The sequence below is a fragment of the Portunus trituberculatus genome, chromosome 21 (assembly GCF_017591435.1).
Source record: "Portunus trituberculatus isolate SZX2019 chromosome 21, ASM1759143v1, whole genome shotgun sequence".
Classification (NCBI taxonomy): Eukaryota; Metazoa; Arthropoda; class Malacostraca; order Decapoda; family Portunidae; genus Portunus; species Portunus trituberculatus.
Window position 1 is genome coordinate 16,089,646 of NC_059275.1, and position 27,944 is coordinate 16,117,589.

Genomic DNA, 27,944 nt, shown 5'->3' on the forward strand with positions numbered 1-27,944 from the left:
TTCAGTGCCTGGTCTTGTTAACGATCACTAATATTCTTTACATTTCCATTCCTGTTTAGTCAAGTTTGTGCTTCATTCGTTGTGTGTCCGAGGCTCCGTGGTGGCGTGAAGCAGGGTGAAGCAGAGTGGCAGGGTCCGTGAAGCCTTGTGCGTTACTGGATGTTGCTAAAGGGAAATGATATTCTTTACAATTCCCTGCCTGTGGAAATAGCTGTGTTTCATTGGAGTGATGGTCGGATTCAGAAATGCATGTTCTCTCACCACGACTATTTTCAAAGGCCACAAAAGTCATTCACAGGGTTCAGAAAATTGGTTCTCCTGATCACACAATGTAGAACTCTTGTTGATCTGTCACTAGAACAATAAAAATACCTTTAAAAAAACACGACCAACTTTAAGTAAAGCCTTTGAAGTGAGGACTGAAGTGTTTTGAAGCGTGGTGTTGGGTGTGTGGCGGCGTCAAGGCTGCAGGAAGAGTATTAACGTGTTTTCAGAATTACTAAGGGCGAAATTTTACTTATATTTTCAAGTTAATTCATGTTTCATCGCTCTTTAAACCATTACCGTCCCAAATGTGTTTTAACGTAACCCGAAACGTAACAAGCCAGAAGTTATAATGAATTAGAGTAACTGAAACCAACGTAACACTAGTCGACTGAACATGAGGTAACGGAACATGAACTAATTAAACAAGACAGTGTAACAAACCATCATGAAGCAAAACCTAACGTCCACGTGTAATCTTTTCACTGATTACTTCACAAAAACATAAAAAAATTGAAAAGGAATAAAATGTACTGTAATTATGTATAGTACGCTCTGCTGTTTACCAAGAAAAAGTATGTTTCCACAATAAGACAAAGGTAGTGATTCTGAGACACCTCCAATAACAACAATAATAATAATAATAATAATAATAATAATAATAATAATAATAATGAGAAACTGGTAACAGTAATAATAATAATGAGGATAATAATAAGAAAAATGATAGTAATAAAAATAATAATAATAATAACAAGGTGTAGAGTAATGATGTACGCTCTGCTACTTATGAGAAGAAAAATTATCAGTTTCCAAAATAAGACAAAGGTAGTGATTATGAGACATACAATACCAACATCAATAATAATAATAATAATAATAATAAAAATAATGGTGACAGTAATAATAATAGTAACAAACAGTAATACAAAAAAAGGAGAACAATAGGACAGTGATTTATTACAGTAATGATAATGGTAATAGTAATAATAGTAAATAGAAACTTATAGAAAAAAAGGAGAACAGAACAATAACAAATCACAGAAGTATTTGGTCATTACTGTAAACAAGAACATGGAGTAATATGGTTTTATTTTTCTTCTTCTTTTTTTAATTCCTTTGAACATGAGTAGAAGCCATTTTTGTTCCGGAGATTCCTTGGTAGTCGAATGAAAAGGTTGCGTCGCTGGAAAAGGAAAAGGAAATGTTGAAACTGTAGTAGGTGGAAGATTATTTCGAAGTTAGTAGAAGGTAAAAAAATAAAATTGACGTTTTGAGAAGTGGAAGATGAAAGGTTTAAGATTAATTCAGGTTGTGCAGAGGTGGAAAATCCGTTGTAGAAAGGTGGAGAGCAGCGTGTAGGAAGTAGAAAAAATAATTGAAATCGTAGGAAGATAGAGGATTTGTTCTGTTAATATGAAGGTGGAAAAAATATATAAAAAAAAAGTATGTAGGCATGAGTGAAAGGTAAAAGAATATATAAACTAGGAACAAAAGCTCGTGAATCATTTAGAACCATTTACTGTATATCACCTCATCTGAAGTTACCAATTCCTTGTTACCTGTACCAAGTTACCTGTTCATTAATTCATAGGCTCTTCTCCCTTTGTTACAGTCTAAGTTACACGTTTACCTCTTATCTGTCAAGTAACTCACAGGTTCCTCTTGTTCCTTGTGTCTTGTCCTCATTATCTGGGAAAAAAGAGAAGGAAAGGAAAATATCTTGTTTTGAGAGGTTATATAAACATTTATTGGCAGGAACAGTAAACATTTTGCTGTGTAATGTTTTCTTTCAATATTTATAATGAATTTGTTTATTTGAAGTCATTGATATAATATTTTTTATTAGATCTAGGCGCTGAATTCTCTCTCTCTCTCTCTCTCTCTCTCTCTCTCTCTCTCTCTCTCTCTCTCTCTCTCTCTCTCTCTCTCTCTCTCTCTCTCTCTCTCTCTCACACACACACACACACACACACACACACACACACACACACACACACACACACTGGTGGTTTATATACAAGTCAAGAGCAGTATGTGTAAACTTTGTGACATGTCCTAACAACATCGGTAATACTGTGTGTGTGTGTGTGTGTGTGTGTGTGTGTGTGTGTGAGAAGGTGGGGTGGAGTGCGTGCGTCTGATACTCCATCATCTTGTTGATTAGCGATAGTTAGTGGAAGGGAAGCTGTTAGTTACACATTCCAGTCTTGCCATGAAGCTCACGCGTGGAAATACTTTGTTGGTGGTGGCGATGTAGTGGTGTGCGGCTGTCACGGTGTGTTATGTGAGCTGTCTTATGAACTCGTGGTACGCTGGAGTGTTGTATTCATGTCAGTAAACCCACAGTTATAGACTTGAAGTATTTATTCTGGGTTTACTGACAAGTTTATAATCACGATTGTGTGATATTTCATCCCTATGTTGTATTCATTAGTTTGTTCTTTACGTGAATGATGAAATGGTAAAAGAAAAAATATATATAAAAAATTAATTAGGTTTTGTTGAATAAATATGGAAAAAGTAGTTAGAATTTGTTGAGGAAATATGAGTAAGTGTTGCATTCATCAGTTTGTTCTTTACGTGAATGATGAAATGGTTAAAAAAAAAAAAGGAATATGAGAAAGTAATTAGGTTTTGTGTAGGTGTAAGACAGGCGAGTAAAGGTTTCTCTACCACCTTTAATTAGATGTTGTTGAATAGATATGAAGAAAGTAGTCACGATTTGTTGAGAAAAATATGAGAAAGAATTAGGATTTGTTGAGAAGAATATGAGAATAGTAATTAGGATTTGTTGCTAAAAAAAAATGTAAAAGAAATCAGGTTTTAATGAAGTGTTTCTATAATTCTAAAATTTTGAAAAAGAGTAAAAACAAATAAATAAAAGCTAAACAAGATTATGGTGTACTGAAATATTGCATGATTTTTTTTTGTACTTTGAGGCGAACAACAAAAGCTGGACGTTGCTGTATTAATTCTAAACCAACAAACATAAAAGCTAAGTAAATCTGTCCCAAGCGAATAAAAAACAGGATTAAAGACATTAGCATACAATATTCAAACCATCAAACTAAAAACACTTAAGTAAATACAGCAAATACAAACAAAGAATGGGAAAAGAGAGAGAGAGAGAGAGAGAGAGAGAGAGAGAGAGAGAGAGAGAGAGAGAGTTGAACCAATCTCTCTCTCTCTCTCTCTCTCTCTCTCTCTCTCTCTCTCTCTCTAACCAATTAGCTATCTATCACAAGACCTTAGCCTCCTATATCATTTCCTCCTCCTCCTCCTCCTCCTCCTCCTCCTCCTCCTCCTCCTCCTCCTCCTCCTCCTCCTCCTCCATCAATAAACCTCTTTGTTTTGCCATTGTTCTTCGTTATCTTTTTTATTTTTTTTATAAGCTTGAAACTTCCCCCGATCACATCAGAGAGAGAGAGAGAGAGAGAGAGAGAGAGAGAGAGAGAGAGAGCGCCAAAACTAGAAAAACAGGGACATAAAGTAAGCTGGAGGAACTACCGGAAGAAAAATAAAAAAGAAAGAAAAAAAAAAAGAAAGAGGAACATGAAAAAAAGAAATAAAAAAAATAGGAAGAGAAAATAAAATAAAAAAAAAGATATGAAAGAAAATAAAAGAAAATGGAAACAAACACAATGCGATACCCTTTCCATCTCACTCACTCTCTCTCACTCTCTCACTCTCACTCACTCACTCACTCACTCACTCGCTCACTCACTCGCCGAACCTTTCAAAATCTCGTCACAAGAGGTGGTTTGGGGGGGCGGGGGAGAGAGGGAGAGGGAGAGAGGGGGAGGGGATCTTCAGCATTCGAGAAAGACACCTCTCCCTCTCCCTCTCTCCCTCTCCCCCTCTCCCTCTCCCTCTCTCCTCAAAGTGCAGACCTTTATATTCGAGGGATCTGGAAAAGCGTGAAATTGCCTTGTACATGTTTGAAAAATCTCTCTCTCTCTCTCTCTCTCTCTCTCTCTCTCTCTCTCTCTCTCTCTCTCTCTCTCTCTCTCTCTCTCAATGCGGAAAATTATTGAAGGCTTGAATTGATGTATTTCCATGTACAGGGACCGGCTTGTTTTGAGAGAGAGAGAGAGAGAGAGAGAGAGAGAGAGAGAGAGAGAGAGAGAGAGAGAGAGAGAGAGAGAGAGGTGATCATTCTCTGTAAGGTAAATGTTGTGATAGTTTACCTTGGGCTCGAGTGTGTGTGTGTGTGTGTGTGTGTGTGTGTGTGTGTGTGTGTGTGTGTGTGTGTGTGTGTGTGTGTTTTACTCTTATTTTTCTCTTACCTTTTCCTAAATCCTAAATGTAACTTGAGTGAGTCTCTCTCTCTCTCTCTCTCTCTCTCTCTCTCTCTCTCTCTCTCTCTCTCTCTCTCTCTATCCACTTTTCGCATATAAGGTACCTGGAAAGAGAGAGAGAGAGAGAGGAAGAGAGAGAGAGGAGAAACGGATGGAGAGTGTTTTGAAAGGACAAAGAAAAGAGGTTGTTGGAGGAGGAGGAGGAGGAGGAGGAGGAGGAGGAGGAGGAGGAGGAGGAGGAGGAGGAGGAGGAGGAGGAGGAGGAGAGAGAAGAAGAAGAAGAAGAAGAAGAAGAAGAAGAAGAAGAAGAAGAAGAAGAAGAAGAAGAAGAAGAAGAAGAAGAAGAAGAAAAAGAAAAAGAAGAAGAAGAAGGAGGAGGAGAAGAAGGAGGATGCACCAAAGTAGATAGTAAAGAAGGAATGAAGGAAGATGTAGATAGACACTTGCTGTTTATTGAAAGGAGAGAAGTGAAGGAAGATGGAAGAAAGAAAAGAGGAAAAGAACGAAAAATGAAAATAGAAAGAAAAAAATAAAAGAGGAGAGAATAAGAGGAAAAATAATACCTTTTCTAATAGAGAGAGAGAGAGAGAGAGAGAGAGAGAGAGAGAGAGAGAGAGAGAGAGAGACCTAATCAACTTATTGCGAGAGAGGAAATGAGCTAACAAAACTAGACATTATGAGTGGATGTGATAGAGGTGAAAATTGGATGGGAAGATGTTAGTTACACTGCTTCCTTCGTGAATAGCATCCTTTTCATCCTTCATAACCATCACTCTTATGTCCTTCACCCTGTTTTTTATTCACCCTTTGTATATTCATCTGTTTGTTCTTTTCTCGTTTTTTTTTTCTTTTTTCTCAATTCTACTTTCATAATCTTTTTTTTTATTTTTTCTTCTTCATTTTCTTATCTTTTTGCTTTCATATTTTTACGCTTCTGTATTTTTTTTTTTTTCTTTTGTTTTTCTTTTCTTTTGGTTTCATATTTTTTCACTTTTTTCATTTTTTCTTTGTTTTTTTTTTCTTTTCCTTTATTTATCACGTTTTTTTTTATTTTCTTTCTTTTTACTTTCATATTTTTACACTTTTTCATTTTTATGGTATTCTTTTCTTCCGTCATGTTTTTTTTTTCCTTTTTTTTCTTTCATATGTCACGCTTGTACCTATCTCTCTCTTCTTTTAATATTCCAGCTTTCTTCTATTATATTTTCTTTTTCTCATTTTTCTATTTCTCATTTATTTTTCCTTCATTATTTTTTTCCGATAATCTCTCCATCTCTATTTTAGTTTAGTTTTTATTTGTCAATCTCCTCCTTGCTACTTCTCAATCCTGTCTTCTCTATTCTCTCTTCTACTTTTCTTTATTTCCTTCATTTCAACTTCCTCTTTTTCCTTCATCTGTGGTTCTGCTTCTTCTTTCTTATCTTCTTTCTTTCTCCCGTTCCCTCAATCTCTTATAGAAATATTATTCCCTACACCCCCTCCCCGCTTCCCCTTTCACTTTTCTTCTTATTCTGTTTTCCCTTATCTCTTTTTCCTGTCAGTCTCTTCCTATTCTCTTGTCTTTGCCTGTCATGTTATGTTCACACTTGTCTCTTACACCTGTCACTATTTTTTCTCTTACCTGCCAATTTTTTCTCTTTTACCTGTCAAATTTTTTTTCTCATACGTGTTAATAATTTTCTTAACCTGTTGATACTTTTCTCTTTTATTTGTTAATTTTTTATGCTTGCACCTGTTAATATTTTTCTCTTATACCTGTTTATATTTATCTTCTATACCTGTACACCTGTTCATATTTTTCTCTGTATATTTTTATCTTCTATATCTGTACACCTGGTGATATTTTTCTCTTACACCTGTTAATCCTCTTTTACCTGTTAATACTTCTCTCTTTTACCTGTTAATATTTTTTTTTCATACCTGTTAATGCCTATCTCTTTTATCTATCAATATATTTCTCTCAATGTTACTGTAGCTTCCTATCCTTAGAAACCCTTGTAAACACTTAATAACTTTCCTCCCTTAGAAACCTTTACAAACACACAACTATAAATTTTCAAGCTTAGAAATCCTTTAATCCTTTCTGTACACATTTATACCTTGATTTTTTTTTTTTTTTTTTTTTTGGGGGCGGGTAATTAGGCGATTTTATTTGAATTAGTATAGTTCTATGGAGGTCAGAAGATTAATGGTCAGACTCTTCACTATTTTAATTCCCACGTAAGTTTCTGAAGCTGTATAAAATCACCAAATAGCGGAATGGATATGGAAACGCGTCCTGGTACTGAAGAGGCTAGGAATAAATAAGACTTTTCACCTTTAGAAATCTTTAGAAACCCCTTGATTATACCTCTTTAACCCTTGGAAAACCCTTAACTATAACAATTTGCTCACCATTAAAGAGCCTTAAATTGAATTCTCTCCACCCTTATAAAATATTACAGGGTCTTCAATCAGTGTATCATTTGAACTCATTTACCATTACAGATCTCTTTCCCTTCCAGAACCACTTACAAATCAGGTTCTTTATTATTGGCTGTCCGTAATGTCCGTCAGTGTGTTCAGTTGGAAAGACAAGGTATAAAGTGAATTTTTATGCATTAGGCTTGGGAAATGTCATGTTGGGTGTTGCTTTATATTTCTATCTCATTTTATTTATTATTTTTTATTCCTGGTTTGTCGTTTGTGAAATATTTGCGTGTTTGTGTTTCTGTGTATTTGTCAATGTGTCTCTGTTGTATTTTTTGTATTTTTATTTTATTTTTGTGTTTCTATAGCTCACTCGTTTAGTTAATGTTTTTCTATCTATCTATCTGTTTATTCATCTATCTATCTATTTATATTAGGCCATATATCTATCACTTCTTCTATCTATCAATTAATCTGTCCATCTATTTATCTACTTGTCTGTCTATCTATCTATCTTTCTATCTATCTATATCTATCTATCTATCTATCTGTCTGTCTGTCTGTTCACCTACTTACCTCCTGTCTGTCTATCTATCTATCTATCTATCTATCTTTATTTATTCATATTCATATTGTGCCTAGTTGCCAATCTACCTAAAACTATACCAATATTATTCTACCGGGGAGAGAGAGAGAGAGAGAGAGAGAGAGAGAGAGAGAGAGAGAGAGAGAGAGACAGACAGACAGAGATAGACAAACAGACAGACAGAAAGACAGACAGATAGACAGAGCGCCACACACACACACACACACACACACACACACACACACACACACACACACACACACACACACACACACACACACACACACACACACACACACACACACACACACACAACCAACCCGACACGCAGCCAAGCCCGTGTAGCACTGAGGAATTAACAATTATACCTCGTTTTATGAAGGGATGAAGAGGGAGCAAATACCTGTTTTATTATTAACCTGGCGGCCTGGACCTGTTCTCTGAGGGGATTAATAGTAATATGCGCTCACACCTGAGGGATTAACACCTGACTGCCATTGTTTATATTTCACTCGTGGCTTTGGGTGACTCAGGGATTAATTGAAGGGCTATGGGGAGAGAGAAGAGGAGGGAGGGGGGGGAAGTGATTGAAGGGAGATTTAGGGATGTATAGTAAAGATAAGGGTATTTTGAGGATGAAAAGATAAGAGAAGTGTGCTAAAATGAATGAAAAGATAAGGGAAAGATGGGACATTTAACCCTTTAGTGCTATGACGCGTTTTCACATATTCTATTTAGTATCTGGTGATTTTATACAGCTTCAGAAAGTTATGTGGAGATTAAAGTAGCGACTCTGGTCATTAATCTTCTGACCTCCATAGATCTTTGTTAATGTAAATAAAAATCATCTAATCATATCCAAACTCAGGTAAAAAAGCGTCCCAGTACTGAAGGGTTTAAGAATGAAAGGGTAAGAAGATGGTGTGCAAGGAATGTATGGTTGAAATAAGGGAGCTATGGTGATGAAAAGAGAAGGGAAGTGTACTATTAGAGATAAAAAGATAAGGGGAAAGAAGGGTTTAAGAATAAAAGAGTGAGAAGAGGGTGTGTAAGGGATGTATGGTTGAGATAAGGGTGATTTGAGGATGAAAAAATAAGGGAAGTGTGCTATGAGGAATGAAAATATAAGAGAAAGTATGAGTGTATAAGTATGGAAGGGTGAGAAGAGAGTGTTTAAAGAATCTATGCTTGAGATAAGAGTGTATGTAGATGAAAAGATAAGGAAATGTACTAATAGGGGTGAACAGATAAGAGAAAGATGGGTTTAAGAATGAAAGGCTGAGAAGAGGGTGCTTAAAAGATGAAGGGATAAAATAGGAGAGAAATTTAAGGATGAAGGAGTGAGAATAGGGAGTTTAGGAATGGAGGTGAGAGGATTTTAAGTATGAGAGATGACACTTTAGAGAGACGCAGGAACAATATGAGCGCTAAGGATGAAGGAATGAGACAAAGTGGAAGGAATGAAGTTTTAAGAATGAAGGAATGAGAGAAGGAGTTTTTGGAATGAAGGAATAAAGGAAGAGAATTTTAAGAAGAAAGGAAATGAGTTTTATGAATGAAAGGGTAAAAGAAGACAGTTTTTAGAGATATGGGGATGAAGAGAAGGAGTTTAAAGGATAAATGAAGGAAGGAAGGAAGTATTTGGAATGAAAGAAAGGAGTTGTAAGATGAAAGGATGATAGAACAAAAGAAAAACATTATAGGGACGAAGGAATGAGAGAATGTAGTCTAAGGAATGAATAAATGAAGGAAGAGAGTTTTATCAATGAAGGGAAGAGAGAAGAAAATTTTAGATACTACAAAATTAAAGGAAGAAGAAAGAAGCGCTTGAAACACTTAAAAAAAAGATGAAAATACGGGTTTTTAAGATCAAGAAGAGATGTACTAGCGGTCAGCGATGAATAGATAAAGAAGGGGAATTTTTCACCTAGGGATTGAGAAGGTTAGGGGCAGAAGGGTGTAGTTTGAAGAAATAGGAAAGTGTAGGGGATGGAGAAGGGGACATGAGGGTAAGAGGAGGTAAGGGAGTCAGTAAGGGATATTTTTAGGACTGTCGGTGCAGGGGAGGATTAGAACAAGGGAGAGAGAGAGAGAGAGAGAGAGAGAGAGAGAGAGAGAGTCAGTGTGTTATTTATAAATGGATTGCTGTTCTTTTATTGTTCTTCCTTCTCCTCCTCCTCTTCTTTGTTCTTCTTTCTTCGTGTTCTCTTCCTCCTCCTTCTCTTGTTCTGCTTCTTTTCTCTCTTTCTTTGCGTTTTCTGTATTTTTCTTTCCTTTCTTATTTCTCGTGTTTCATTACTGTTCTCATTTTTCAGCTTATTTATCTCATTTTTCTTTCAACTTCTCTTTCTCTTTTTTTATTCTTCTTAATACGACCAACATTATTGTAGTTATTTATTGCAATTCCTAATCTGTCTCCATCTCACTCTCTCCTCTCCCTTCCCTTTTAACTTCTTTTCTCTCTATCTTTCTCTCTCTCTCTTCCATTCGCTTCCCCTTTCACCTCTCAAATCCTCTACCCTCCCCTCTCCTCCTCTCTCCCCTCTCTCCAACTATCGTCACACACCCCTCCCTCCTCCCTCTTTTATCTCTTCTCTCCTCCCATCCCTTTCCCTCCTCGTCCCTCCCCATCCCTCCTAGTCCCTCCTCTTCTCCCCCTTCCCCCTTCCCTCCTCGTCCCTTCCATGATTGACAATATAAACACAGTAATCCAGCTGGCGCGATCTGATAATTGCGCAGTTAATCTCAGCTCCAGGATCGGATTTTTTTGCGCTCCCCTGATGGAGGATTTTTGGTTTGTTTACTTCCGCTTTCTGAAATGGATTACGAGATAGTGAGGGTTTGTTTTTTATTTTTATTTATTTATTTTTTTTTATTGTGTGTGTGTGTGTGGGTGGGTGTGGGTGGGTGTGGGTGTTGTTGTTGTTGTTGTTGTTGGTGGTGGTGGTGGTGGTGGTGGTGGTAGTAGTAGTAGTAGTAGTTCTAGTAGTAGTAGTGTGTGTGTGTGTGTGTGTGTGTGTGTGTGTGTGTGTGTGTGTGTGTGTGTGAGAGAGAGAGAGAGTCGTTACACAAACATGTTCATCCCTCTCTCTCTCTCTCTCTCTCTCTCTCTCTCTCTCTCTCTCTCTCTCTCTCTCTCTCTCTCAATTGTTCCCTTATGTTCTCTCTCTCTTCTCTCTTCTTCTTTGTCTAATCTCTCTCTCTCTCTCTCTCTCTCTCTCTCTCTCTCTCTCTCTCTCTCTCTCTCTCTCTCTCTCTCTCTCTCTCTCTCTCTGGTAGGTTAATAATTTTACAGCTTTGTCTTTTATCTGTGTGTTTTATTGTCTCTATTTTCCTCCTCCTCCTCCTCCTCCTCCTCCCTGATGGTCGCTAGCTCTTCCTCTTACTTGGTCTCTTGCCACTCCGTCATCTTCCTCTTTTTTCCTCCTCCTCCTCCTCCTCCTCCTCCTCCTCCTCCTCCTCCTCCTCCTCCTCCTCCTCCTCCTCCTCCTCCTCTCCACATTTTCTACCTCCATCTCTTCGTCGTTCTCGTTCTTGTTCTCGCAACCCATTTCTTCTTCCTCCTACACACACACACACACACACACACACACACACACACACACACACACACACAATTCAACAGATAATTTTTCCTAACCTCTTTTTTTTTTGCATATACACACACACAGTTTCCCTAGAGACACACACATGCGCACACACACGCACACACACGCACATTTAGCCCCCACTCCCATCCATAAAACTGGTGGAGAGAGGGCGCTTGCAACAGTCCACGCAGCCCCCTTCACTGTAATATTTAACAGCCTATTACACTACACTCTCTCTCTCTCTCTCTCTCTCTCTCTCTCTCTCTCTCTCTCTCTCTCTCTCTCTCTCTCTCTCTCTCTAGTGCCATTCAGAGCAAGTGCAAGATACTTTATTACCTCACTGCCTCATCTCCTTCCATCCTTCCTCTCCTTCATCTCCTCCTTCTCCTCCTCTTTCTCCTCCTCCTTGTTCTCCTCCTCCTCCTCCTTCTTCCTGTTTCCTTTTCCTCTTACACCTCTTCTAGCACGCTTCCTGCATCCTTTCTCCTCCTCCTCCTCCTCCTCCTCCTCCTCCTCCTCCTCCTCCTCCTCCTCCTCCTCGTTCTGGATTTTACTACAACACGCGTACTTGGATATTTAAGTAAGCCGCTTCGGAATGCTTAAGTAAAGTGCGGTACATACTTGTGAAATTCTGTGTGTGTATGAGTGTTGTCCTTCGTGGTGGTGGTGGTGGTGGTGGTGGTGGTGGTGGTTATCGTTTTTTATGGTCGAGTTTTCATGTGTGTTGTGTGTACGATAATGGTGGAGCCTTGTAAGATAGTCTGTGTTATTGTTTGTATGTTAGTGGTGGTAATTGTTGTTGTTGTTGCTGCTATTACTGCTGCTACTGCTACTACTACTGCTGCTGCTACTACTACTACTACTACTACTACTACTACTACTACTACTACTACTACTACTATCAAAATCTTTTCCATTATACACAAACTATAATTAATCGTTTTAGTTGTCTGATAGTTTTAATGCTACAACACTACTACTACTACTACTACTACTACTACTACTACTACTACTACTACTACTACTACTACTACTACTACCACCACCACCACCACCAAAATCTTTCTCATTATACCCACAATCTTGTTAATTATCACCACCACCACCACCACCACCACCACTACCACCACTACTACCACCACATTCATTACCTCACCTTCTCCCTCTCTCTCTCGCTCCTTCCCTCCTTTCTTCCCTCCTTTCCCTCCGCCCCTCCTCATATATTTACTGGGGGAGCAGGGAATCTTCAGCACTTAAGCTTGTAATTGGAAAGGGTAATTGGATTAAAGGGGAAACCATACACAACGCTCCAGACCTTCCACGTGAACCATCCATAGTCAACCATCCACATACTAGACCATCCATACTGAAGCAACCCACAGTTATATTAAACCTTCCATTTCCTCCCGATCATCCACTTTTTTAACCTTCCCATACATCAAACCATACACAAACACACTATTCCTTAAGTCAGACCATCCACTATTTTCGCCTTCCATACTTTAACAATCCACAGTTAAATTAACCATCCACCTCCAAACCATCCACTTTTTTAACCTTCCCATACGTCAAACCATCCACAAATGCACTATTCCTTACGTCAGACCATCCACTATATCCACCATCCATTCCTACCAGGCCATCCACTTACAAGACCATCCACATTGCGTTCCACAGCCATCCATTTGCTAACTACCTCATGCATTTTGAATTGTTTGCTTAAAAATCCACTTCGGTCATCCGTACTTGTTCCTTATCTACTGAAGTGATGGAGGAGGAGGAGGAGGAGGAGGAGGAGGAGGAGGAAGAAGAAGAAGAAGAACAAGAACAAGAACAAAAACAATAACAACAATAATAGCAACAACATTAGGAGGAGGAGGAAGTGGTGGAGAAGGAGGAGGAGGAGGAGGAGGAGGAGGAGGAGGAGGAGGAGGAGGAGGAGGATATTTCAAGTAAGTAATGAGATGAATAACTAATGAGGTAATGAATACAAAATTTGGATGTCTGGATCTTCATTTCATTATTATTATTATTATTATTATTATTATTATTATTATTATTATTTTATCATCATCATCATCATCATCATCATTATTATTGTTGTTATTGTTATTGGTGCGCTCTCTCTCTCTCTCTCTCTCTCTCTCTCTCTCTCTCTCTCTCTCTCTCTCTCTCTCTCTCTCTCTCTCTCTCTCTCTCTCTCTCTCTGTTATCAGTCTAGCAAGCAATATTCTTCCATCTCCATCTTCGTAAGTCTTTCATTTTTATTTACCCATTTTCCTTGTTCGTTTCTTTATTTTACTCTTTCTTCGTCTTTCCCTCTCTCTCTCTCTCTCTCTCTCTCTCTCTCTCTCTCTCTCTCTCTCTCTCTCTCTCTCTCTCTCTCTCTCTCTCTCTCTCTCTCTCTCTCTCTCTCTCTCTCTCTCTCTCTCTCTCTCTCTCTCTCTCTCTCTCTCTCTCTCTCTCTCTCTCTCTCTCTCTCTCTCCTTTTCTTTATTTCTCTGTGTGTCTTTCCTTCCTCCGTGCAGTTTCCCCTCTTTTAATCCCCTTTATCCCTCTCTGGTACGCCTTTCACATTTTATTCTCTCTCTCTCTCTCTCTCTCTCTCTCTCTCTCTCTCTCTCTCTCTCTCTCTCTCTCTCTCTGTTCTTGTTTCTTTTCGTGCATATTTCACTTTCTTAACTCAGTTCTCATTCTTCTTCTTCTTCTTCTTCTTCTTCTTCTTCTTCTTCTTTGTCTTTGTCTTTCTTCGTCTTGTTATTTATATTTCCTCGTGTTTTTTTTTTTTTCTTTTTAGTTTTTCGATACGTGTGTTTCTGTTTCTTCTCGTCTTTCTCCTTGTCCTCGTTGTTGTAACTTGTCATTGCCCCTCTATTTCCTCCTCCTCCTCCTCCTCTTCCTCCTCCTCCTCCTCCTCCTCCTCCTCTTGCTCCTCCTCTTCCTCCTCCTCCTTCTTCTCTTCCTCCTCCTTTATTTTTTTAGTGTTTCCTGTCAGCATTTTTCCTTTGTTATTTTAATGCATGCTCTCTTCTCCTTATTGATATTACCTATCTTGTTCTTTGCTTTACTCTCCTCCTCCTCCTCCTCCTCCTCCTCCTCCTCCTCCTCGTCTTTCTCTTCCTCTTACGACATAAATAAAGTTTTATCAATAGCTATTTGTTTCATATGTTTTTCATATCCACTTAGAGTGCTAGAGTGCTTCTTCTTTCTCCTCCTCCTCCTCCTCCTCCTCCTCCTCCTCCTCCTCCTCCTCCTCCTCCTCCTCCTCCTCCTCCTGTTTCATCTTTTACAGTATCAATATCTTTTTCTTTCTTGTCCTCCTTTCTCATATTTTTCTCCTCCTTTCCTCCTTACTATCATCCTCCTTTTTCACTTCTCATCCTCTTCTTTCCTTCACATCCTGTCATCACTACAACAAACACCTCTTCCTCCTCCTCCTCCTCCTCTTCCTCCTCCTCCTCCTCCATATCCTCATTCCCCTTCCTTACCAATATCATCTGTACACCCTCCTCCCTCCCTCCCTCCCTCCCTCCCTCATCCCACCCTCCTCTCCATCATCCTCTCCCCTTACCGTGTTTTCTCCTGTTCCCCTCACCTGTATAACCCTGCTGTGAAATATACAAAGCTTCGTTTACTGCTTGTTCACTTCACGCGCCTCAGCTGTTTGATCTATCTCTCCCCTGTTTGTGCTGGCCCGTCAGACAACTTAGTGCGTTGCTTTGATCTCCCGCCAGCCTGTTTGCCCGCACTCGGTCCCGTACTGATAGCCCCGCACAGATAGATAACCACGTAGCCTCGTAGTCCTGTCATAGTCCTGTCAACCTTACTTTTCGTCGTGGGGGACTGGTCGTGGTGGTGGTTGTGGTGGTGGTCGTGGTGTCATGTTAGTGTTTCTTTTCTTGTTGTTCTTTGAGTTTTGAGTTGATGCGATTTTTTGTTTTTGTTTTAGTGTGGTACTGGTGGTGGTGATGGTGGTCGTGGTGGTGGTCGTGGTGGTGGTGGTGGTGTTATGTTTTGTTTTGTTTGTGTTTCTTTTCTTGTTGTTCTTTGAGTTTTGAGTTGATGCGATTTTTTTTTTTTTTTTTTTTAGTGGGGTACTGGTGGTGGTGGTGGTGGTGGTGGTGGTCGTGGTGGTCGTCGTCGTGGTGGTGGTCGTGGCGGGTTTTGTTTTGTTAGTGTTTCTTTTTCTTTTTGTTTTTCTTTGAGTTTTAAGTTGATGCGATTTTGTTTGTTTTTTCTTCTTCTCTTTCCTTTATCCATATTTTTTATTCATTTCTTATGTTTTTCATGTTTTGTTTTTCTTGTTAGTGTTTCTTTTTTTCTTTTTTGTTGTTCTTGAAGTTTTGAATTGATGCGATTTTATTTATTTTATTTTCTTCTTCTCTTTCCTTTATCTAGTTCTTTATTTAGTTTTCATCTTTTTTTTCTATTTTTGTGATTCTTCAAACAACAACAATGACAACGACGAAAAACAAGATGATAATAAAAATGAAAACATGTTGAGGATGAGACAAGAATTTAATCACACACACACACACACACACACACACACACACACACACACACACACACACACACACACACACACACACACACACACACACACACACACACACACACATTCTTTTTCTTTTTTTGTCCTTTAAATTTATGCAACAACGATTTATCTTTTTTTTTTTTCACTTGTTTTTATCGATGTTTTTTTTCATGTATTTCTTATCTTCTATTTTTCTATTATTTTTCGTTCTCCTATTCTGTGTTTCCATGTTTTTTTTCTTTTGTTCTTTGTTTGAATTGCAGCTGCGATTTCTCCTCTGCTTTTCACTTTTTTTTTCTATTTTTCTTGTTCTTTTATTTAGTTTTTTCATATTCTCGTTTTTCTTTTCACTTTTCTTTATCTACTTTTTTATTATTCTTTTTTTTTCTCTTTCTTGTTCTTTTATTTAGTTTTTTTTTTCATATGCTCGTTTTCTTTTCTTCTTTGTCTTTAAGTTTTGATTTGGTGCAACTACGATGTTTTTTTTTTTCTTTTCATTTCCGTTTATTTAGTTTATTATTTATCTTTGTTTCTATTTTTCTCGTTCTTCTATTGTGTTCTTTTATGTTCTTGTTCGTTTTCTTTTTTCACTTTTTTTTATCTAGATTTGTATTTCTTTCATTTTTTTTTTCTATTTTTCTCGTTCTTCTATTGTGTTCTTTTATGTTCAGGTTTTCTTTTCTTTTTTATTTTTTATTTATGCAACTACGATTTTTTTTCTCCTTTTCCATTTCTCTTTATCTAGATTTTTATTTCTTTATTTTTTTTCTATTTTTTTTTTCGTTCTTGTATTCTGTTCTTTCATATTCTCGTTTTCTTTTAGTCTTAGTTTTTTTTTTTTTTATTTATGCAACGGCGATTTTTTTTTTTTCCCACTTCCTTTTTTATCAAGATTTTTGTTTCGTATCTTTTATAGTTTAATTCTGTCGTTTTATTTCCTTCGTCACATTCTCGTTTTAATTTTTCTTTTCTGTATTTTCATTTTTTATTTATTTATTTTTGCAATTTGTTTTTTCATGTTTTTTTTCGACGATTTTTCTATTTCAATTATTTTCTTTCCGTTTTCTTCCTCTTGGTTATGATTTTTTTTCGTTTTGTTTTTCTTTATTTTATTTTTTTTCTGATTATTTGAGTTCACGATTAATTTCTCTTAGTTTGTGATTTTTTTGCGTTTACGATATTGAATTTCCTTTATTATTCACTTTACTGTATTTATTTATTTATTGCATTTATTCATTTACTTATTCATTTCTATTCATTTATTGACTTTTTTTGTGTGTGAGTTAATTTCTACCACTTTACCATTTTTCTGTTTTAAGATTTTGGATAATGAGAAGAAATTGAGTTTTTTTTTTATAATGGTAAGATAAAATGTTAGTTATTGTGGCATTATCTTTATTTCAAACCTTTTTTTTTAATGGAAATAAGAAAAAACAATTACATTTCTGACTTTTTCATGTAGATAAGAACAACAAGCTGAATTTACTCGTTGTAGACTAAAATCCACGTATATTTTTGTACCTGAATTATATGTAACATGAAAAAAACATGTTATTTAGTGTAATAGTTGTATAGGTGGTGTTTGACTGTGGTGGTGGTGGTAGTGGTGGTAGTGGTGGTGGTGGTAATGTTTGTGTCATCTCAGTTGGTAGTAGTGGTGGTAGTGTTGGTAGTAGAAGTTGTAGCAGTGGTGGTAGTGGTAGCAGGATGATAGTAATGGTGATAGTAGTGGTAGTTATAGAGTTGTTGTTGCTGTTGTTGTTGTTGTTAGTAGTAGTAGTAGTAGTAGTAGTAGTTGTAGCAATTAGTGTGTGAGGGATCAGTGATGTGAGAGATTAACGAACTCTTTGAAAGGGATTTTGTACTGTTGCTCTAATGCGGTTAAAGAGGACGTAAGAGAGAGAGAGAGAGAGAGAGAGAGAGAGATGTGTGTGTGTGTGTGTGTGTGTGTGTGTAATAGTACAGTTCCTCGTATTTCTGCCTGCCATAACAACATTCTAACAATAAAGGTATTATGGTTTTGATGGCAATTTTTATAATTTTTTTCTCAAACAGAATAATATTTAAAAGAAAGTAAAAATGTATGTGAAAATACCACCAACACCACCACCACCACCACCATAAAAACAACAACAACAAGAGTCATCACCACCACCACCACCACCACCACCATCACAACAACAACAACAACAACAGCAACAACAAGAAGAACAGTCATCATCATTATCAGCACCACCACCACCACCAACACCGCCGCCACCACCACCACCACCACCACAACAACAGTCATCACCATTATCACCACCACCACCACCACCACCACCACCACCACTATCAGCAGTAAAAGCATTCAAGGACACCAGGCCACATCAAACAGCACCACTAATTAGCCCACAAGATCCACTATCGTCACAAAACAAGCAAAACTCAAACACAAACAACTCAAACAAACTCAAAACCAACAAACTAACAAACAAACCCATTTATTCTGTGTCCACTTTCCTCTGAAGAACAAAAAAAAGAATATGTTGATAATTTCATGAGTTTTAATTCCTTTTTTTTTAATGATTTGCTGATAGTTTGAGTGAATGAGAGAGTAAGTGGTTCTCTCTCTCTCTCTCTCTCTCTCTCTCTCTCTCTCTCTCTCTCTCTCTCTCTCTCTCTCTCTCTCTCTCTCTCTCTCTCTCTCTCTCTCTCTCTCTCTCTCTCTCTCTCTCTCTCTCTCTCTCACAACACAACTGGGAATCGTGTAACATATAATATTTAATTGCAAAATAGGCAATATGAGCATTTAACGTGTGTGTGTGTGTGTGTGTGTGTGTGTGTGTGTGTGTGTGTGTGTGTGTGTGTGTGTGTGTGTGTGTGTGTGTGTGTGTGTGTGTGTGTTTGCCTACTGTGAAAACTTTCCTTGCATTGTTTATTAATGTTTGGTCTTGTCGAGGCGAGACGAGGCGAGTGTCAGAAATTAAAAGTAAATATTTAAGTGAAGTATTAAACGTATTGAAATAAAAAATATAAAAAATACTTCATGAAAAATTAATCTTATTTGTTTCCATGTTAAAGCTTATTGTTGCAGTGGGAGAGGGGAGATGGAGGGAAGGTGGAGGGAGGGAGAAATGTTGCAGTGGGAGAGGAAACATGGAGGAAGAGAGAAGGGAGGAAAAATTGCAAGAAGGAAGAGGAAGGAAACAGGATAAAGGAAGAAAAAGTTAAGAAATAGAAATGAAGAAATGAAAGGACGAGGACAATAAACAAAGAAGGAAGGAAAAGAAAGAGATTGAAGAAAGGTGAAGGAAGAGCGAAGGGAGAGACAAGAGGAAGAGCAAGGAAACAGGAAAAAGGAAGAAAAAAATGAAAGATATAAATGAGGAAGAAATGAAGGAAGGAAAAAAAAAAGGAAGGAAGGAAATTTGAGAAAAAGGAAGAAGAAAACAGAAAAAAGGAAGGAAAAATGTGAAAAATATAAATGAGGAAGATAGAACAGGACAAGGAAGACAAAAAAAAACAAAGAAGGAAGGAAAAGAAAAAGAGGAAAGGTGAATGTGTTAGGAAAAGAAGAATGAGAAGAGAAAAGACGAAGGAAAGGTAGAATAGGCATCGTAAGAAATAATTTGTGAACAAGGAGAAAGCCAAAAAGAATTAAAGAAAAAGGAAAGAAGGAAGAGGAAATTGAAAAAGAGAAGACGAGGACGAGAAAAGGGAGTTGGATAAAGGAAAAAAAAGACAAATGAATAAAGAAAAAGATGAAAAGAAGACGACAAGGAAATGGGAAAGAGAGGAAAGGAAAAAAGAAAGATGAAAGAGGAAAAGAGAAAGAGAGAGAGAACGAGGAGTAATGGAGGGAGGCAGAAAAGAAAGAGGGAAACATGACATAAGGAAAAGTCTAGGAAGAGAGGGGGAAAGAGAGGAGAAAGGAGGAAAGAAAAGGAAGAAAAAGGAAATGAAACAAGTGAGAGAAGGAGAAAGAATGAGAAGGAAGAGAGAGAGAGAGAGAGAGAGAGAGAGAGAGAGAGAGAGAGAGAGAGAGAGAGAGAGAGGGGATATAAATAATGCAACACACGCCATAAAAAGATTACTTATATTTTAGTCAACAAATTCTGAAGTTAATTGAATTTTTTTCTTTAACTGGATACTGTGTTTGGCCATTCTCTCTCTCTCTCTCTCTCTCTCTCTCTCTCTCTCTCTCTCTCTCTCTCTCTCTCTCTCTGTTGCTTGGTTGACTTGTTTTTCCTGTTTTTCTGTGGGTTGGGACGCGTGGCAACAGAAACAAACTTTTCCACCTTTCATCCGTTGCGTTACTATTGCAACACTCTCACTTTTATTTCCCCTCAAGGACACACGCGCGGCCCTCTCTGTGTGGACGTCTGCCTCTCTATTTTGTCCCCCTCGTCCTCTTGTCCTCCTATTCTCCTATTCACCTTTTGTCTCCCTCCTCTTCTACTTCTGTCGTCTTCCTATTTCCTTCCTTTTGTCCTTCTGTGTTCCTCCTGTTTTTACTCCTGTTTTCCTCTTGTTTTCTTCCTGTTTTGTCGTCCTGTATTCCTCTTGTCTTCCTCCTGTCTTCCTGTTTTAGTCCTGTTTTCCTTTTGTCTTCCTCCTGTCTTTGTCCTGTCTGGTACCGCTGGCACCATCAGTATGTTCTGGTGTGGCTGAAGAGAAACACTGGGGGAGCTTCCCTGTGTTTATTGTAGGATACAAAATGTACTGGAGGCTTGGTAGCTTGGTAGCGAGCGGCCGTGGAAAGGCTTGAGAAGTAGCCGGCGACGAAGAGAGACTTGTAGTCGGTAGCGGCTAGATGGAGCTTGTAGCAAGCGTGATGATGTATAATTACAGTCTACACACTGGAGTGTGACTGTAGACAGTAGACTGTAGAAGTAGACTGGCTGTGCAGGACAGTATAACCAGTCAAAGAAGGAAGTCACACGGATTGCCAAACAGAGCGTGAGTCTGTCCAGAAGCTGTGTTTGGACCAGACTGCTTGTGGCGTCCCGTGGGGTAGCGGAACAAGACACAGCACCAGTACACTATATTGTAGAACATTACATTACTCCGCGTTAACAAAGTAGTCTGTCTATGATAGTCCTCTCTTCCTGTTTTCTTCTTGTTTTCCTCTTGTCTTCCTCCTGTCTTCCTGTTTTATTCTTGTCTTCCTCTTGTCTTCCTCCTGTCTTCCTGTTTTAGTCTTGTTTTCCTCTTGTCTTCTTCTTGTCTTTGTCCTGTCTTCCTTATGTTTTTCTCCCGTCTTACTCCTGTCTCTCCTGTCGGGCTCCTGTTTTCTTCCTGTTTTCCTCCTCTCTTTCCTGTTTTCTACCTGTTTTTATTTTTTTCCTTTATTCCTCCTGTTTTCCTCCTGTTTTACTGCTGTCTTTCTCCTGTCTTCCTGTTTTACTCCTGTTTTGCTCTTGTCTTCCTCCTGTCTTTCTGTTTTCCTCTTGTCTTCCTCCTATCCTTCTGTTTTACTTTTTTTTACTCATCTTCTTCCTGTTTTCTTCCTGTTTTTCTCCTGTTTTCCTGCTATCATCCTCTTGTCTTCCGTATGCCTTCCTCCTGTTTTACTCCTGTCTTCCTTCTGTCTTATTGTCTTCCTGTCTTCTCACTCTACTGTTCCATTTTCTCTCTCTCTCTCTCTCTCTCTCTCTCTCTCTCTCTCTCTCTCTCTCTCTCTCTCTCTCTCTCTCTCTCTCTCTCTCTCTCTCTCTCTCTCTCTCTCTCTCTCTCTCTCTCCATTTTTCCCTTCCTCTTATCTCCTCCTCCTCCTCCTCCTCCTCCTCCTCCTCCTCCTCCTCCTCCTCCTCCTCCTCCTCCTCCTCCTCCTCCTCCTCCATTTTTCTTCTCTTGTTGTGTTCTCCTCCCTTCACTTCTTAATTACTTTCGTCGTATATTTCTTTCTTTATTTGTCTTCTTTATTTGTCTTCTTTTTTTCAGTTTAGCTTTTTTTGCTCAATTTGTCTTCTAGAATTCTCTTTTTCCACTTTCTCCTTCCTTCATCACGATTCTTTTCCTTTGACATCTTTATTTTCTTCTACTCTTTTTTTTCTTCTTTTCGTTCTTCCAATTTTTTTTTCTATCTCATTTGCTTCTTATTGTTTGTTTTGTTTTGTTTTTTTCTTGTGTCTTTTATTCTTCTTCTTTTATTTTGTCTTGTTTTTCGTTGTTGTTGTATCTTTTTTTCTTTATTTTCTTTATTTTCTTTCCCTCTGTACACTTCTTGTTGTCTCCCTGTTATCTTATTCTGTCTTTGCTTCATCACCTCTTTCGTCAACAGTCTGTTATTACTTCGGGTCATTTCCTTCTTCCTTCCTTCCTTTCTTTATTTATTTTTCTTTCATTTCGTTTCTTCTTTTTATATTTCATTTTATCTTTTGTCATTGTTTTCTTTCTTTTTTTTTCTTTCTTTCTTATTTTCCTTTCTCTTTTCATTTCATTCTTCCTTTTCTGTTTTCTTTCTTTTTTTCGTTTTTTTCTTTCCTTTCTTTTCTTTTTTCTTTCCTTCTTTCGTTCTTCCTTCCTTCTTTCCTTCTTTCCTTCCTTCCTTCCTCTTTCTTTCTTTTTCTTTCTTTCATTCCTTCGTTCCTACTTTCCTTCCTTCTTTCCCTCCCTCCTCCCTCCCTCCCTCCTTCCTTTTCACTGTTTACGCTTTCTTTCATTCTCTTTGTTTTCCTCCCTCGTTATTTATTTGTCTTTTGCACGTTCCTGTTATCTCCCTTTTATTTCCCTAGTTGTTCATATTTCCTTTCTTATCATTTCTTTTATTTTTCCTTCCTTTTATCTGTTTTCTCCTTCCTGACATCTTCCTTCGCTTTCCTTTATTGTTTTCTTTATTATTTTCTTCCTTTTGTACCATTTTTCTTCTCCCCTCGTTCATATATTTTTCTTTTTCTTCTTTTCTTCTCTTATTCTTCTCTTCTCCTTTCTTCATAGTACGATCCTTCTGTTTTATTGTTTGCTTCCTTTTTTTCTTCTTGCTTCTCTTTCTTCGTCTCATTTCACGCTCTCTTTCTCCTCTTTCGTATTTTTTTCCTTCCTCCTATCTCCTTTCTCCTCCTCCTTCTTCCTCTTCTTCTTTTTTTTTCTTCTTCTCCTCCTTTTCCTTCTCCTTTCCTTTTTCCTTTTCCCTCCTCCTCCTCCTCCTCCTCCTCCTCCTCCTGCTCCTCATACAATAGTTACTCTCTCTCTCTCTCTCTCTCTCTCTCTCTCTCTCTCTCTCTCTCTCTCTCTCTCAGGAAAAGTTCTACAAGTAAGGTCAAAAGTTTAATTATTTACCAACGTTGAGGGTTATTGAAGTGTGTGTGTGTGTGTGTGTGTGTGTGTGTGTGTGTGTGTGTGTGTGTGTGTGTGTGTGTTGTGTGCGTGTGTGTGTGTGTGTGTGTGAATTTTACATTGTACTCTTCTGAGGTGTTAGATTCTCTCTCTCTCTCTCTCTCTCTCTCTCTCTCTCTCTCTCTCTCTCTCTCTCTCTCTCTCTCTCTCTCTCTCTCTCTGGGATCTCTATGCATCATTGAAGCTGGAGAGAAAGACCGACAGATAGACAAACAGACAGACGAACAGCCAGGCGTAGAGAGAGAGAGAGAGAGAGAGAGAGAGAGAGAGAGAGAGAGAGAGAGAGAGAGAGAGAGACTAACCCACAAAGAGACCTACCAACAAAGAAAGACGTAGAAAGAAAACGAGAGAAAACAAAGAAAGAGAAAGAAAAAACGGGAAAAAAAAGAAAAAACAAACAGAAAACGAACAAATTACACCGAAAGAAAAAACACACACACACACACACACACACACACACACACACACACACACACACACACACACACACACACACACACACACACACACCAAAAAAAAAAATAGAATCAAATTACACACACTTCAAAACAACAGTCGAGTTAAATAGACCTACACACACACACACACACACACACACACACACACACACACACACACACACACACACACACACACACACACACACACACAGAGGACAGACAGACAGACGGACAGACAGACACCTTTTGAAACATTGCACAGGTAAGTCCAGGTAGTGTGTCACCTTTCAGCTTCTCGTTCACAGGTGAGCAGGAGTGGTGGTGACATTCCTACCTGGTCTGTTATGGGCGTGTCAGGTGTGATGGTGATTGCAGTTGTAATGGGGTACAGGAATTTTTTAAGGCTGTACCAATGTTTTATACGTGAGGTGAGGCGAGGTGTGTGTGTGTGAGAGAGAGAGAGAGAGAGAGAGAGAGAGAGAGAGAGAGAGTGTTGCGTGTTGGTTCTTCCTCTGTGATTAATAAGATACTGGCCTCTCTCTCTCTCTCTCTCTCTCTCTCTCTCTCTCTCTCTCTCTCTCTCTCTCTCTCTCTCTCTCAGTAATCTTTCTTTTCTTTTTTCTGGTCGAATTTTTTTTGTCTTGCTGTTCATTCGCGCCACGGCAGCTTGTTTGTCTTCTTTTTTTGCGTTGTTCTATTACTTTTGCTGCTGCTGCTGCTGCTGCTGCTGCTGCTGCTGCTGCTGCTGCTGCTGCTGCTGCTGCTGCTGCTGCTGCTGCTGCTGCTGCTGCTGCTGCTGCTGCTGCTGCTGCTGCTGCTGCTGCTACTACTACTACTACTACTACTACTACTACTACTACTACTACTACTACTACTACTACTACTACTACTACTATACATCTAAGAAAAAAGTAAGAAAATCGTTAAGAAACTAAACAAAAAGTAAAAAAAAACATTGGATTTTTTTTTTACCACCACCACCACCACCACCACCACCACCACCACCTTTCTAACCATCGTCACTCTCACACGTATACACAGTGACGCCAAGAGTGAAAGAGTAAATGCGTCACACCTTCACGAACTCGTATGCGTGTTTACCAAATGATACGAGCACCGAATGGAAGAGTGGTGGTGGTGATGGTGGTGGTGGGGGTGGTGGTGGTGGTGGTGGTGGTTTGGAAAGTGATAAATTTAGCCCATCAGTTATTCAGTAAATACTTGTTCTCGACTCCCAAGTTTGAATTACCTCTCGTATTGTTTCTGCATCTCATTATTTTGTCCTGCAAGATTGGAGCGGTCGTGGAAATATTTGTTTGTTTATTTATTCATTTATTTTTACTTTTTTTTTGTAATTTATATTTTTTCCAGTTTCGTGTATTTATTAAAATGATCGTGTTAAAAAGCTGTTTCTTTATTTCTATTTCCTCTCTTTCTTTCTTGTTCTTTTTGTTCTTGTTCTTCTGTTGCAGCCACTCACTATCTATTGATTAATCTTGTCGCTGCTATTGGTGGTGGTGGTGGTGGTGGTGGTGGTGGTGGTGCTGTTGTTGCTGTTGTTCTTGTTATTGTTATTCATCATCACCATCACCATATTCACCATTCATCATCACCATCACCATTTCTTCCATCACCATCACCATCTCCATCATCGTCATCATCACCACCATTCATCACCACCACCATCATCATCATTCATCACCATTCATCATCACCACCATTCATCACCACCACCATCATCATCATTCATCACCATTCATCATCACCACCATTCATCATCATCACCACCACCACCACCACCACCACCACCACCACCTTCCTTCTTACTACCACCGCCATTCTCCTCACTCTCTCTTCTCACACAAGCTTCCATTCACACTTACCCCTTAACAAGTCAACAAGAGAGCCGGTATAGAAGAGTTCTGGGGATGGGTGGGTGGGGGGAAGCCTTCTTACTTTACTATCCCCACCTCCACCCACGTGCTGTGAGAGGCGAGTGGTATTGATTAGCGTGCTTATACTGTTACCTCGTTGTCAGTCAATAGGCTTTGCTACCATGCCTTCTTGTACCCTCCTAATGATCTCCTCCTCCTCCTCCTCCTCCTCCTCCTCCTCCTCCTCCTCCTTTTTCTTTTGTCCGTCCGTCTCTACATCCTCCTTCTCCTCCTCCTCCTCTTCCTTCTGTATTTATTTTGTGTGTACTACTACTACTACTACTACTACTACTACTACTACTACTACTACTACTACTACTACTACTACTACTTCACAAAAAACATACAAAGAAAATCAAACAGATCTCAGTTTAAAAAAAAAATAAAAAAATACCAAACATTACTACATTACTCTCCTATCTAGGCGGTGTTCTCACATTACACACACAAAAAGATACATGAATAAATAAAGAATGACTTGCTGGGAGCCACAAGGCAGGCGGAAACGTAAGGCTCGTATTCCTCCTTAACAGAAAAAAAAAAATAGTTATGTTGGGTTTTAAAAAGAAATGATAAAGGTCAGTGAAATTATTGTGCCTTTCATATCGTACTTACCTTTACTTCAGTGTCCAGTGTTCCAGTATTCTAAAGCACTTCGCCGCTTCCACAACAGTTCAGAAAGCTTGAGTTTAATTCCTTCAACACCGAGATGCTTTTTTGTGTGAGAATTTGTGTTCTCTTCAATACTGAGACGCTTTTTACCTTGAGTTTTTGGTGTGATTAGACGATTTTTATTGACATTAAGAAGGGTCTATGAAGTTCACAGGATTACTGGCCAGAGTCTTCACTATTTTAATCCCCACATAAGTTGGTGTATAAAGTCGCCATATAGTAAAGCTGAATGAATTTGAAAACGCGTCATGGTTCTGAAGACTAACTTCAATTTAACTAATTAACGTTCTCAAGGATGTTTTTATGGTTTTGGTGAATATATTAACAAGATCTCTACATTACGAACACTTGAAAACACTAGATAACTCAGCCAATCATCTCTGTAGATCTTCAAAATTGCCCTAATGATTTTGCAATAGTTTTTAAGCTTTTTCTGTTTCTAGTGAGGTATTAACAAAATTTATACAGTATGAAGAGGAGAAACGCATGAAAACCCGGCTAATATTATCTGTTGTCATTGAAAAGTCATAGTGAAGTCAAAAGGGGCTTTGAAATAGAATACCTTATTACCGTCTTATTGACAGATTAAAAATATTTGCACTTGGTGAACGGGAGAAACCAGTCTTGAGAACCCGGCTGACCATTCTGTGGCTTTTGGAAATGGTCGTGGTGAAAGAATGAGGCGGTTCAGACTACGTGTCATAAGGGATACAAGCTGATGTGGTAGAAAACAGAGCTAGGCAGAGTGTCCCAGGGCTTATCAGTGGAGGGGATCAGGGAAGGGGAGGGGAGGGAAGAGGTATATTTATAGTTCACACACACACACACACACACACACACACACACACACAGAGAGAGAGAGAGAGAGAGAGAGAGAGAGAGAGAGAGTATAACAACATAATACTAGAAGTTCAAACCACCACCACCAGAGAGAGAGAGAGAGAGAGAGAGAGAGAGAGAGGAAAAGATTTTAGGGAGAGCTTTTATTTTTGTTGGTGTGTTAAAAATGCAGTAGTAGTAGTAATAGTAGTAGTAGAAGTAGTAGTAGTAGTAGTAGTAGTAGTAGTAGTAGTAGTAGTAGTAGTAGAAGTAGAAGTAAATAAGAAAGTATGCATGAAGTCGTGATGCGATCTGTTGCACCAATGTTGCACCATGTTGCATACTTCTCTGGCTACTGGTTATGGACACTCCAGTCAAATTTTTTTCCTTCACTGAAATCATTACTACTAATACATACACATCCAATACGTCTCCGACAATCAACACCCTTCAAGTATATATAAACACCACATGTAAAATGACTGCGAACTTCAAACACAAACAAACACGTAAATTTGCTCACCAAGGATTTTCGTTTTCTTCACTGGACAATATATCATCTATATTTGCGTTACAAGGATCTACTAAATTAGTTCAAATATAACACCCAATGAAATATATAGGTCTTACAGCGATGTACTCATGAAACCTCATATGCCGCTCATAAGTAATATATCTGCGTTACTGCGACTTCCTCCTAAATTCACACCTATCCGCATCACGGTGATTTACTCATAATGCTCAAGATATTGATACCAGAAATACATTATACAGACACGACACTTACTCGATGTGGCGAAGTTCTCACAGCACTCACAACACAACAGGACGATATGCCACGGCCACAACAACTACTCCTTCTATAACCATCACGTGACCAAATATCAAAACATTAGATGTAGACATCCTATCGTTATTCCTCCGTCATTCTAATATTAATTACGGAATTACTTGTTTTCAAGACTGCATTACAACCTCTAAACTCCACTTACTGTTACAAGATTCCCTCTCCCTGGGCCGCGGCGTCCCGTAACTCTCCATTCTTCCTCCCTTGCTATAATCTCTGCTGCTC

At 38.6% G+C, this 27,944-nt stretch overlaps 1 long non-coding RNA gene across 1 annotated transcript; it reads right to left on the bottom strand.

The window, feature by feature from the left end:
• Positions 1-27,944, bottom strand: LOC123507044. Its single transcript, XR_006675564.1, has 3 exons — positions 27,865-27,944; positions 1,841-1,956; positions 1-1,450 (listed from the first exon to the last, which is right to left on the bottom strand). It is a non-coding gene; the product is annotated as an uncharacterized LOC123507044 (long non-coding RNA).